The following is a 14,291-nucleotide window of genomic DNA, read 5'->3' on the forward strand; positions in this document are numbered from 1 at the left end:
CCTTCAGCCTGTCAGTGTGGGACACTCCCTTCAGACTAAAGAGACTCAGTTCCTACAGCCTGTCAGTGTGGGACACTCCCTTCAGACTTAAGAGACTCAGTTCCTTCAGCTTGTCAGTATGGTATACATCTCTGGAATTATTCCAGTGCAGCAGCATCTTTTGTTTTGTAACATGCTGACCACAACAGTACACTATACTCTAAAACAGGACTTTGTCCTTGTTCTACAGCTGTGGAGGATTGTCAACTCAAGGCTCACGATTTTATTCATCCCTCCGTTGTCGCACCACTTCTTCCAGCTCAGGGTCGTGAGGGAGCAGGAGTCTATTCCAGCAAGCAACGGGCCCAGGGCAGGGTACGCCCTTGACAGGACGCCAGTCCATCACAAGGCACACACACACACTGACACCAGGGCCAATATTCCCAGAGGCCAATATCCTAGCAGTGTGTCTTTGAACTGTGGGAGGAAACCCATATGAACATGGGGAGAACATGCAAACTCCACAAACACAGCACCCCAGGAGCTGAACCCCAGGACCTCAGCGCTACAAGGCGCACATGCTCACCCCTGCTCAGTGCCTGAGGTCTAGCTGCTCTTTCGTCTGTTCAATTCCAGCTTTGTCTTGCTGTCTCCCCCCCAGGGTGATTGGAAATCAGATTCGGGGAGTCTGCAGAGCTATCAGGTGTGCCTGAGTTATCTGGAAAGTCTGGGAGCACTTATCAGGGTCGAATCACACAAGCGCCAGTGCAGCAGCTCATCAAGATGAGAACGACACACAGCTGCGGAGATGGAATCAGAAAAGACAGGAGACCGATCCCTGACTCACCTCGGGACAGGAGGATCTTCTGGTGGGAGTGTGGAACAAGCTGCCCAGCCATGCTATTGAAGCTGGGCGGCACTTTCAGATCAGTTATGTAAAATCAAGCGGGCGAGAGGGGCTGAACAGCTTTGTGTGTGATTGGCTGTCTGCAGGGTTTAAGAGCGGCACAGCCCACAGATGGGCTCACACCGAGAGCTGAGTGAGTGGGCACATCGACACCACAGTGACCCCCCAGAGTAAGTGTGTCTCCTTTGATCTGCTGTCTCATCTACCACACTCTCACTGGGCTTTACTGCACTCTACTGTGTTTTTACAACAATCTCACTGGGCTTTTCTGCACTGTACTGTATTTTTACCACAATCTCACAGGGCTTTACTGCACTGTAGTATATTTTTACGTTGATCTCACTGGGCTTTACTACACTGTACTGTGTTTTTACCTCGATCTCACTGGGATGTACTCCACTGTTCTGTGTTTTACCACAAACATACTGGGGTGTATTGCACTGTACTGTGTTTTTACCACAATCTTACTGGGGTGTATTGCACTGGACTATGTTTTTACCACAATCTCACTGAACTTTACCTGTAATGGACTGTTTTATCACAAACTCGCTGGACTTTACCTGTAATCAACTCTTTTACAATCTCACTGGGTTTTACTGCACTGTACTGTGCTTTCACCACACAATAACAAAGTATATCTTACTACAGTACTTGACAGAAAGTCTCAGTGCTGTGTGTGGCTGTGTAGGTTGCTGTATTGCCCTGATTGGACTGGGGTTTGTCTGTGTTCAGTGACCAGCTGTGTGTTAAAGACGCAGGTGTGCTCAGGGATACAGACTCATCTCTGTCTGGTTTTCTCTAACAGATGGATGTGTTTCTCCTCCTGCTGTGTCTGGGGCTGCTGTCCTCAGTGAGAGCCAGTGAGTATTATTCTCACTCCTCCTGCTCCTTAGATCCTGAGCTGGAAATGAAGCTCTGCTGTGGTTCAGAGTGATATACATTTCTATTGAGTATTCAATCAGCAATCTAATTAGACACAATCTCAGAGCAGTTTCACTTTAGTTTATTTGCCACAGGCGCAAGTGCAATGAGATGCTTATTTGCATGTAGGCTCCAATACAAAGACATTGAGGAAACATCAACTTCAACACACAACAACAGCAGCAGCAACGAAGCTGAATAACACACAGATAAAAGGCAGCACAAGCAGTGTGCAGTTGTAGAGTCACTGTAGAATTAGACAAGCTGACATCCTGAGGGAAGAAGCTGTCTCTGAGTCTGGAGATCCGTGTCTTTGTGCTCCTATAATGCTTACCAGAGGGTAATGGACTGGGCCAAACTGATCAACCTTGTGACACATTCCAGTCAGACATCGAGCTGCTGCCAAACCACACTGTGATCCCACAGGTGATACCACACTCTCAACAGAGCACCTGCAGACTGGAGTAAGAATACCTGAAGACAGAGAGATCACAGAGAATCCCTCAGTAATAAAACACACAACAGGACAGGAGACACAGTGAGAGAGAGGAGATCACAGAGAATCTCTCAGTAATAAACAACAGGACAGGAGACACGGTGAGAGAGAGGAGATCACTGAGAATCCCTCAGTGATAAACACACACAACAGGACAGGAGACACAATAAGAGAGGAGATCACAGAGAATCTCTCTGTGATAAACACACACAACAGGACAGGAGACACAGTGAGAGAGAGGAGATCACAGAGAATCCCTCAGTAATAAACACATACAGTACAACAGGACAGGAGACACAGTGAGAGAGAGGAGATCACAGAGAGTCCCTCAGTGATAAACACACACAACAGGACAGGAGACACAGCGAGAGAGAGGAGATCACAGAGAATATCTCAGTGATAAACACACACAACAGGACAGGAGACACAGTGAGAGAGGAGATCACTGCAAACCTCAGTAACAGGATGGGAGGTGTAATTCTGAGTGTTGTAAGAAAGCAGGAAACCAGTTGTCCTGAGAATTTGCCTCTTGTAACACTCTGTCTTTCAGAGTCTCATCAGTGTGACTGGTGCTACCATCGCGGGCAGTGTGGTAAGACACCGGAGTGAATCATCTAATCAATAAAATCCTGATCAGTGATTGATTAAGGAATGGTCTGATTAATGACCCTGAATGATGATTGGTTAAGGAATGGCCTGACTGAGGTCCAGTCTCTTGTCTACACAACCGATCAGTGTACACAGGCACTGTGTCCCTGTTACAGGCCTTTCTGCCTGGGTATCCAGGCCTTTTGGTCACTGCAATGGGCAACGTCAGTCTCCTGTGGACATCAGGACCTCCGGAGTGACCACTGACCCCAATCTGACTGAGCTGACCTTCACTTGGTACAGAGAGAAGAACATCATGAGAGAGCTGACCAACAATGGACACACAGGTAACACTGACACACACATTGACTGACTGAGACAGCGAGAGACTGATCGAGACAGTGAGAGACTGACCGAGACACTGACTGACTGAGACAGAGACTGACTGAGACACTGACTGACCAAGACAGAGACTGACCGAGACAGAGACTGACTGAGACAGTGTGTGACTGAGACAGAGACTGGCTGAGACAGAGTCTGACTGAAACACTGATTGACTGAGACAGAGACTGACTGACTATGACAGTGACTGACTGAGACAGAGACTGACTGAGACAGTAAGATACTGACCGAGATAGAGACTGACTGAGACAGTGTGTGACTGAGACAGAGACTGGCTGAGACAGAGACTGACTGAGACACTGACTGACTGAGACAGTGACTGACTGAGACAGAGACTGACTGACTGAGACAGTGACTGATCGAGACAGTTAGAGACTGACCGAAACAATGTGTGACTGGGACAAAGACTGACTGCCAGAGACTGACAGAGACTGACTGACTGAGACAGAGACTGGCTGAGACAGTAAGAGACTGACCGAGACAGAGACTGACTGAAACAGTAACTGACCGAGACAGTAAGAGACTGACCGAGACAGAGACTGACTGAGACACTGACTGACCGAGACAGTGTGTGACTAGGACAGTGACATAAGCAGTGAGTGACTGGGAGAGTGATGGGAGCAATGTGTGACTGGGACAGTGACAGGAGCAGTGTGACTGGGGCAGTGATGGGAACAGGGTGTTACTGGGACAGTGATGGGAGCAGTGTGTGACTGGGACATTGACAGGAGTAGTGAGTGACTGGGACAGTGACGGGAGCAGTGAGTGACTGGGACAGTTAGAGGAGCAGTGTGTGATTAGGACAGTGACAGAAGCAGTGAGTGATGGGACAGTGACGGGAGCAGTGTGTGACTGGGACAGTTAGAGGAGCAGTGTGTTACTGGGACAGTGACAGGAGCAGTGTGTGACTCAGACAGTGACGGGATCAGTGAGTGATTGGGACAGTGATAGAAGCAGTGCGTGACTGGGACAATGACAGAAGCAGTGAGTGACTGGGACAGTGACGGGAGCAGTAAGTGACTGGGACAGTGGCAGGAGCAGTGTGTGACTGGGACAGTGACAGGAGCAGTGATGGGAGACACCCTGGCTCTCTCTGGCTGTGTGTCTCAGTGCAGGTGACCCTAAGGCCAGGGGCGGGGGTCAGTGGCGGGGGGCTCTCTGGCTGGTACTCCGCTGTCCAGTTCCACTTCAACTGGGGAAACTCCGCAGACTTCCCAAGCTCTGAGCACCTGCTGGACGGACAGCACTTCCCCATGGAGGTGAGGGGACAGTGCGGGGCTGTGTGACTTTGTCCAGGGCTGTGTGACTGTGTCCAGGGTTGTGTGACTGTGTCCAGTGCTGTGCTACTGTTTCCAGGCTTGTGTCACTGTTTCCAGGGCTGTGTGACAGTGTTTTCAATGCTGTGTCACAGTGTTGTGTAACTGCTGTGTTGTGTTACTGTTTTCAATGTTGCATTACAGCATTCAGTGCTGTGTCACAGTGTTGTGTAACTGCTGTGGTGCTGTGTTGGGTTATCAGCTGCACATCGTCCATGTGAAGAAGGGGAAGAGTTTGCCTGCAGCTCTGGCTGATCCTGAGGGCATTGCTGTCCTGGGCTTCTTCATAGAGGTCAGTACTGAGAGAGAGAGAGAGAGACAGGACACTGAGAGAGAGAGACAGGACACCGAGAGAGAGACAGGACACAGAGAGAGAGAGACAGGACACACACACACACAGAGACAGGACACACAGAGAGAGAGGATACACAGAGAGAGAAAGGACACACAGAAAGAGAGACAGGACACAGAGGGAGACAGGACACAGAAAGAAGGAGAACACATTGAGAGAGAGACACAGAAAGACAGAACAAAGTGAGAGAGGATAGAGAGAGGACAGGCATGATAACAGAGAAGTGATATGTGATAGTGAACGTCTGAAATGACATGGGGTTCATCTGTCGAGCCAGCAAAGCTGTCTGGTTGAGCCCCAGTGTCCAGCAGAGGGCAGTGTTCCTGCAGGAAGATGAGTGTGCAGGTTCTCCGCTCCTGCGGTTCCCTGGGGTCACTGTGTGTGTCCAGTGGCGCTGTCCAGTCCAGAGACCAGCTGATCTCAGATATGTGGAGATGAAGACCACAGACTGGGACACAGACAGCCTCTCTTTGGGTTGCTAGGCGACAGAGGCAGGTGGCACTCCTGAGGGCTGGAAGACACTGACGTCACTCCTGAAGGAGGTCGCTGGGACAGGTGAGGTGACAGTAGAGGAGTGTCCAGCCAATGAGGGTCCATCAGCGAGCGCTCTCGGTTAAGGATGCGTCTCTCTCTCGTTCCCCCATAGGCTCCACTAAGACTCTGGCTCTGTCCCTCTCCCTGGACGAGCTGCTGAGGGGGGTGGACCGCTCCAAGTTCTTTCGCTACAGGGAATCCTTGACCACCCCTGACTGTAATGAGGCTGTGGTATGGACCGTGTTCCAGGAGCCTGTGAGGGTCAGCAGAGATCTGGTGAGAGACAGGCGGACGTGTGTGTGTGTCTTAAACATGTTTGTATTGAGCTGTTAGTGTCCAGTCAGTGTGTCTGTATTAACCTCTCTCTCTCTCAGTGCAGTGTTAATGTACCAGAGTGTCCAGTCAGTGTGTCTGTGTTAACCCCTCTCTCTCTCTCAGTGCAGTGTTAATGTACCAGAGTGTCCAGTCAGTGTGTCTGTGTTAACCCCTCTCTCTCTCTCAGTGCAGTGTTAATGTACTGGAGTGTCCAGTCAGTGTGTCTGTATTTACCCCTCTCTCTCTCAGTGCAGTGTTAATGGACTGGAGTGTCCAGTCAGTGTGTCTGTATTAACCTCTCTCTATCAGTGCAGTGATAATGTACTGGAGTGTCCAGTCAGTGTGTCTGTATGAACCCCTCTCTTTCAGTGCAGTGTTAATGTATTGGAGTGTCCGGTCAGTGTGTCTGTCTGAACCCCCCTCTCTCTCTCAGTGCAGTGTTCATGTACTGGAGTGTCCAGTCAGTGTGTCTGTATGAACCCCTCTCTCTCAGTGCAGTTTTAATGTACTGGAGTGTCCAGTCAGTGTGTCTGTATTAACCCCTCTCTCTCAGTGTAGTGTTAATGTACTGGAGTGTCCAGTCAGTGTGTCTGTATTAACCCCTCTCTCTCTCCAGATTGACCAGTTCACTACAGTCCTGCACTTGGCTGATGTTTATCGCCCTGTCTTGCCTCTGAATGGCCGCAGTATCTTCTCCTCCCCTGCTGTCGGGCTGGCCCTGGGTGCGAGCTCCAGGGATGGAAGCAGCCCTGACCAGCTCCTCACTGGAGCTGAAGAGGAGCTGAACGTTCTGTCTGGCTAAGGGAACAGGGGGCCCTTGTTGAGAAAGTCATTGTTTTCACTCTACATCTGCATTTGAGACATCTTTCCTCTCTCTCTTCCTGAGTCAGGACCACTCATCGCTCTCTCCTTTGGGTGCAGCTGCATGGCTCCTACTCATAAACATAACATCCCCGCAGTAAGTTACAGGGGCTGTGAAGTCATTTGGGGATTGTATGATGTCAATTCTGGAAAATGTGATGTAATATTGGAAGCACATGAAATCATATCAGGACTTTGTGATGTCATGGTGGCACTGCTCTGTCTGTATCACATCCTGCTTATTCTGTGTTTTAATAATTATTACTGCTTGAGAATCTGTTTGAAATATTTAATAAATGCTGGGCAGTCCTGCCTGAGGAGAGACGCCAGCACCTTCTCTCTGCATCGAACCCAAGCTCACACTCACCCTCCCCTGTCCTGCGACAGGACTTCAACACATTAGCACGCGAGTCACTGCCTCAAGCTGAAGTTACAGTTCAGCTACCTGCTTGTGCAGAGACCCGACAATCCCCGTTTAGAGGCTGCCAGGACCCCCAGATCTCTCCCCAGCACTGGCCCTGTCTCATTCTCACCTACTGATGACAACCTCACCTGTCACGCAGATGAAATTTCCACCTCCTCGGTGTCACTGTCCAGCCATTACCGGGTTCATCCTGGTGCCTCTGACAGGGAGACTTCCTCGTGACTTCATCCACAGCCTTTAGATTCAGGGCTTTCAACTGGAGCACAAGAGCGGAAACTAGCTGGAAGTGCATTTAAACTGAGAACAGGAGCACATCCTTACACAGAGGGTGGTGGGAGTGTGTAGCAAGCAGCCCGGCCATGTTCTTGAAGCTGATATACAGACTTCTTTCAGAAAGAACTGGATGTGGGTTGACATTTCTTCATACTTCTTCATTGCTTTTTACAAGCCCACGTTAAGAAATAAAATACACAATACAGAATATGCTGATGTCACCCTGTCTAAGGATTAGACTGGCTGTAGCTGCTCACAGACACAGTGCTGGCTACAAACTACAACTCCCATAAACACCCTGAGCCACTTCCTGTCTGCGTCACAATCCCTATTCCTCCTGGCTGTGGTGACGTCAGTGGGTCCCTTCCCGTTCTGGCAGCTTCACAACCTCCGGTGTGCGCAGGAGAGACTCACACAGGATTTCATTTTTAAAAGTTTATTTTTTTAAAATTAGAAAAAAAAAACATGGGAGTTATCTCGCCCTCTCTAGTACATCTTATTTTTCCCTGTTTATTTTTTTTTATTTAGTATGAACACGACACAACATCATAATTTCTAAAATTACTATTATATTTATTACATCATCTCAGAGGACAGAGAGCTGGGAGAGAGTCAGCCTGTGTTCATAAGTCAGTGACGGGATTAATCTCCACACTGACAGCAGGCAGCAGCTCAAGGTCCTTATCTGAATAAAAAGTCCAGAAGTCAGGATAGATCTTCTCCCCCTGAGTTAAGACCATGTCAGTGAAAGTGTAGAAATGAGCTCTGGACTCCACTGTGTAAAAGGAGACCTTCTTCTCCTCAATATCCACACACACTCCCAGCTTCATGGGCCACAGACAGCTGGGGAGATCAGTCTCAGGGTCAGTGAGAGCACAGAAACCAGGGTAAGACTCCAGACACCAGTAACCCTGCTGGGGAGAGAAGATGAAATCTCCTTTCCTCTCTGCAGACTCTCTGGTCACTCCTATTCTCCACCACTCATTCACCTCCACTACCCAGTAGTGTCTCCCTGAGGTGAAGGCCTCCCTGCTCATGACACATTTAATGTAATCAAATCTGTGAGGATTGTCAGAGAGACTCTTCCTCTGTCCCAGTCTCACTCTCTTCCCATCCTCAGACAGGCTGAGCCCACAGTGAGCTGTATCAGGGTCCAGAGTCACAGCAGCTGGGGAATAAAACAGCAAACATCACAACAGGCTTCTGCCGATTACAGTCCAATTCAACTCCATTAGACTGTGAAATGTCTTTGTCCCTAAACACACCGAGAGAGAAACACAAGTCAATTACTAATGACTTCTCTTCCCTTCCAGAGAAACAACATCTTCTGTCATTGTTTCACTGAGTATTACACATGGAAGTGATCCCCAATGTCCTCTAAATACAAACATTAAACATTAGTTTTCACAGCGATTAAACTTTATTTTTTTAAACGACATTATTAATGAACACAGGAGCAACCAGACTGCAAGAGAAACTACAGCCCGACCACTCGCTTTCATACACTTCAAAACCCACCACAACGACCTGTATACAGTAAGAAACTGGACAGCCTGTCTGTTAAACCGGTTTATTTCAAATCTCAGTTCAGCAGGTCGTTCATCTTCTCTAAGACCATTTTCCTTATGATGCAAAATAAAAAAGTGCAGAATTCAAAGACTGCATAAGGCCCGTTTGTTACAGAAAAAAAAATATAGTGGAAAAAGCAAAACCTTACTGAAATATAAGAAAGCTTTCACACTTTGAAAATGTGAGGAAATATCCAAAGTATTCAATTTAAACCAGAAATAACACATCCAGAAACCCTGAGAGAAACAGAGGCGCTCATACTGACTTCAGACTGCTCACGCTTAGCTGTCCGCATCTCTGACAGGAGACACCAGCTGTCAATCAGTGATCTCTATCCATTGAGAGACAGGGGCGGGGCTTATACATGATCAGAGCGAATGGAGGTTTTAATCAATTAAATTCAAGAAGCTTTATTCGCATGACCAGTGAATACTGACTTAATACTCTCCTGATACTAAATACTTAAGTATGAACTCTCAATAGTTAATAAATACTACCCTTCTTTCGTCTGTAGGTCAATCTAGTGAAGATCAAAGAGATCTTTTTCAGTTCTTATTGTTTTATTCCTGGAGAATAGAAAGGCTGTTAAAAAGCCTATCCAGTACAAATAGTAGAAATATATTGGACATAGCCTGGAAAAATAGGTATCTACATGTACTACATTTTGAAAAATCACTTTTGAATAATTTTTTTTTTTGGGGGGGTGGGGGTGGATATTTCTTCCTAGTGTGTGTACTGAGTAATATATATATATAAATCTGATGTTTTATACTTGATGTCCAGGTGGTTCCTTGAATTCAGACCACGAACTAGGCCTGTACTCTCTATCCTGTCCAAGATATTGCAAGATGTTCAGGACACAAACACTCCAGGTGGAAATGACCTTTGAGGGGCTGGAGGTTAAAGAGGTTCAGCTCTGAAAACTGGAATATTAACACAGACAGAGGAAAGAGGGAAACAGAAGAAGAAAAGGTGATTTTATAATGTTTCTTCCTGCTGACCCATCAGCCTGGTTGACATGTGAAGAGAAGCAGCCATTTCCCAGACAAGAGAGAGGCCTACAGGCTCCAGAGAAGCCACTGTACCAGAGTCCCACTGCTGCCTCTCACAGTTTACATACTGACCATCTCACACTAAAGAGACCTTCTGGACTCAAGAACACAATAACCCCAGACACTAGGGCTTAAAACAGCATCTCTACCATCAAGAAGAGACAGACCTACCCGCAGCACTGCACAGCCACTGCCATTCAGAAACACAGCGATAAAGACACTGTTAATCACAGACACACACTGGAACACAGAGATACAGATACTGTTAATCACAGACACACTGGAACACAGAGATACGGACACTGTTAATCACAGTCACACACTGGAACACAGAGATACAGACACTGTTAATCACAGACACACACTGGATCACAGAGACACAGACACTGTTAATCACAGACACACACTGGGCTCCATATTGAAACAAAGATGTCACTACAGTTTTCATTATAAATCTCATAGTACAAAAAGTAAGGGGTCAGGGGTAATGAAATTCACTGGAGACCAGTAATGCTTTCTTGAACTGGTTTCTTTCAAGAGACTAAACGTTAAAATTACAAGACAACTTCAGACATACGGTATCAGTATTAAATAAAAATCTCGAGCTCAGCTTCATTCACACTGAAACCGGTGTGAAACCTCCTCTTTATTGCTCATGTTCTAAGAATTGAAAAAATACATTAGTAATATAGAAATATTTAAGAATGGACTTCTGTGATGTGTTATTTTTCTAATTTATTGTTAGTGTTGCCCAGGCTTTTCTGATCCAACAGAATTGCCCTTTTGGGAGCCCTCTGCCCCCCAGTTTAAATACCGCTCTGTCCTCCACACACACTCTTCCCCAGCACACTGACAGGGAGAGAACTGGAGCCCAGCAGGAGCTGTGATTTTACACACAGTGGACTTACGCAGGTCAGGGATGGGGCTGCCTTCACCTGTACAGAAGAAAGGAGGTGGTCAGTACTGAGCTGTAGTGTCTGTGTCCAGCACAGACAATACTGAGGTTATACCCCAGACAGGTGAACGGGGCAAAGGTCATGTAAAGATATAGTTTATAGCGTGACAGTGCGTGGGTTATCAGGCTGTTCTGCTCGCTGGCTTTATGTCTAATATCTCTGAAGGAGATCAAGCACCAGCGTGAAAACTGCTCACAACCAGCTGCCCACTGAGACCCAGCAGTGTGGGCCTGGCCAGTACCTGGAGGGGAGACTCTTGGGAGAGCTGAGGCTGCTGCTGGAAGAGGTGTTAGTGGGGCCAGTAGGGGGCGCTCACCCTGAATGCTCCAGTACAATGACGGGGACACATATCCTTATTATGTAGGATCACGAGGTCAGCAGTGAAATAGTGTTCTTACCGTCAGTTGTGTAAATATTGTAATAATGGATTTTGTCATCTCCACTATGTTTATTAAAATGCTCCACCGTGTAGGATTCATGATTTGTACCCATGACATGTAGTCTGCTACAGACTGTGAACTTTTCATAGTAAAAAGGTTTTGATTTAGGCTGTGTGATTTTATAGCTCAGTCAGTCCAGCACAGACATGACTCTACTGGCTGAATGACAACATGATCACTGTGAAAGGAGATGAGGTTTTCCAAAGGAATATGATGTGAACCTGCAGGGAATCTCACTTTACACTGATTCTCATTCTCTTTAATCTTTTATCAGTGCATTTCTCACCAGGAATCAATACTCTTTAATATTGGTGCTCAATAGCAGTACTGTGTCTGAATCTTCAACAGGGAACAGACCTACCTGCAGCACTGCACAGCCACTGCCATTTTGAAACACAGAGATGCGGACACTGTTAATCCCAGTCACCCACTGGACCACAGAGATACAGACACTGTGAATCACAGTCACACACTGGTAAGAAAATGTCAGTACAGTCAGTGCTGTCAGTCAGCAGAGTTTCACACATTGTACATACAGCATCTGCAGAAAGAGAGTAAGTCTTTATTGTATTAAAGACCTTTATTGCTTCTTACCTGTTATTATACCAGAGTTTATACTACAGTCTGCACTCAGTTCATTTCAGGATCCCCAGTCTCCACTGCAGTGTGGGTCAGAGTGTCAGTGAGTGTGAGCAGCAGTGGCTGTAAGACTGGAGTCTCACTCAATAAGACTGAGCAGCACAATGCAATAAGACACACAGACACATCACAGGACACCCTGGAGTCTGGTGCTTGAGCCACTGAGAGAGATAAGAAATAAATACAGTCTGCAGTCTCCAGCACTGAGGGATATTTCATATTTAAATTACCATTATCCATTAATACTGACTTCTGTTCACTGTTCAGTCAGATGAGTGAAAGTGTGGGCTGCTCTCACACAGACTAAGGGTCCTGTACCCAGAGTGACCAGTATCACTGACTGAGATACAGAGATGTCCTTCTCACTGGTCACACTGCCTGATCTCTGGACATCAGCTGGACAGTGAGAGATGACCAGTCACACACCATGGTGAGCACATCTCCACACCAGGCCTGATCCAAGAAGACTGACAGAGACAGTATCAGTCTGACACAGACAGGGGCCCAGCTGGCTGAACACAAGCAGTCAGAGCAGCTGTGTTGTTCCAGCACTACAGACACTGTGTGTGACAGCAAGACACAGGCAGGACCCCCACAGTGTCAAGATACAGACTGTTCACTCAGGACAGGGGGCTGATGGGCTGTTGTCAGTCTTTGTCTTTTCAGACAAGAGTGAAGAAAATGTGTCTTTGACACATTAGAAGAGAGCAAAGAGTACTGATATTCATACAAGCAGCATTTCTTACTTTATAGTTTGTGCTGCCAGTTAGTTTCTTTCACCCATGCAAGTGGTCTAAAACTAAAGTTTTCATTAAAATATTAACTTTGAAAATGTGCATTGGGACCAAACAGAGTCAAAACTGAGTAAGATCTCCTTATTTACATTGTGGTACAGGAATGTCTCTATTTCTCTGTAGCTTCTATTGCTTTTTTAAATCTTCACAACTGATCAAACACCTGTGTGTATTTGTTACGACCCCAAGTGTCTAGGGGAAAAGGGGTGTAACATTTAGGATAATTCTTTTGAAAGCAGGGGGGGTTTTGGTGAGGGACTAGGAAGCGTGATAAGGGTAAGGAACTAGAGTGGTGCCAAAGAAAAAAACAAAAAACAAAATAGAGCTGGCTAGGACAGTGAGGGAAAGCTAATCTGACCACAAAAGAAAACCCGAAACACACGGTCTTCGGCGTCTTCAACACCCTAGCTAACCTGCACTGACAACCCAAAACCATACAAGACAAACGGCACTCACCCGTACTAAACTAGTGTACTAATACAAAATCAACTAAGTGTGTAAGTGTACCCAACAACCTAAACTAACCTTATATACAAAAGTTCACACAAAAACACAAGTGAACCAGGAATACAAATAAGGGAAAACAAGAGTAATCAACAGGAGCAGGGTACAAAAGAACACAAAAGTTGAACATGTACCACTGGGGCAAGGTAATGACAAAACAAGGATGAACACACAAACAAACGAAAGTACAAAGTAACTAACAACAAACCAACAAAACAACAAAGCCAAAGCTATATGAAAATACACACACATACAAAGCAAAACAAATCAACAAACGAAGCCGAAACAATAACCAGAAGCGAAGCGAAGCGAAGCGATAACCAAAACCAAACGGGACCGAAGTCAAACGAAAGGCCTCTTTTTCCTGAAAGCCTCCATGTTATATAGTGAATAAAAAGTGTTCTGACTGGCTGAGAGTTAATTAATGATGACGTCATACTGAAAATGTGGTGTGATGGTGGGCCAATGGGGAAGGGAGAACAATCAAGGGTCAGCAGTGTGGACATAACAGAAAAAACACACACACTGGGACGTAACAGTATTACTGACGGATAATACACTAGAAGGATACACTTCAGTGCAATATAGTTCATTACAGTATAGTACAGTAAACTGCAGAACAACAGTGCACTCAAATTTAATTCATTAGTGTTTGTATTGGTGGATCTGTGATCTCAGAGACACAGAAGATCACTTAGCCAGTTCTGTGAGGATGACAGGGATGGCTGGAAATAATAAGACATGATTTAGACCATCAGAGCTCCGGTGTCTGATGACACTCAACTTGGTTTAAGTTTTCAATTTAAAATTGGCAGTTAATAGCTCCTTCCATAAATAAACTGTCAATTATAAGAAAAGTGTTAATAAACAAGTTGTTCTACGTGGACCTTTTATCATAATAACAGACAATTCAGTTAGAAAACTGGTGCAGGATCATTTACAGAGGAGCTCCTGCTGAAATCACTACAG

The 14,291-nt window shown here is 46.2% G+C and overlaps 1 long non-coding RNA gene and 1 pseudogene across 1 annotated transcript; one reads left to right on the forward strand and one right to left on the reverse strand.

Moving 5' to 3' along the window:
• LOC102695046 (zinc finger protein 721-like) overlaps positions 1-14,291 on the reverse strand; it is a 1,154,024-nt pseudogene that overhangs the window by 30,886 nt on the left and 1,108,847 nt on the right.
• On the forward strand, positions 4,816-6,988 carry LOC138242870 (uncharacterized). The gene is made up of 4 exons (XR_011191735.1): positions 4,816-4,901; positions 5,444-5,516; positions 5,608-5,771; positions 6,427-6,988. It is a non-coding gene; the product is annotated as an uncharacterized lncRNA (long non-coding RNA).

Source organism: Lepisosteus oculatus, chromosome 14 (assembly GCF_040954835.1).
Source record: "Lepisosteus oculatus isolate fLepOcu1 chromosome 14, fLepOcu1.hap2, whole genome shotgun sequence".
NCBI classification, from domain to species: Eukaryota; Metazoa; Chordata; class Actinopteri; order Semionotiformes; family Lepisosteidae; genus Lepisosteus; species Lepisosteus oculatus.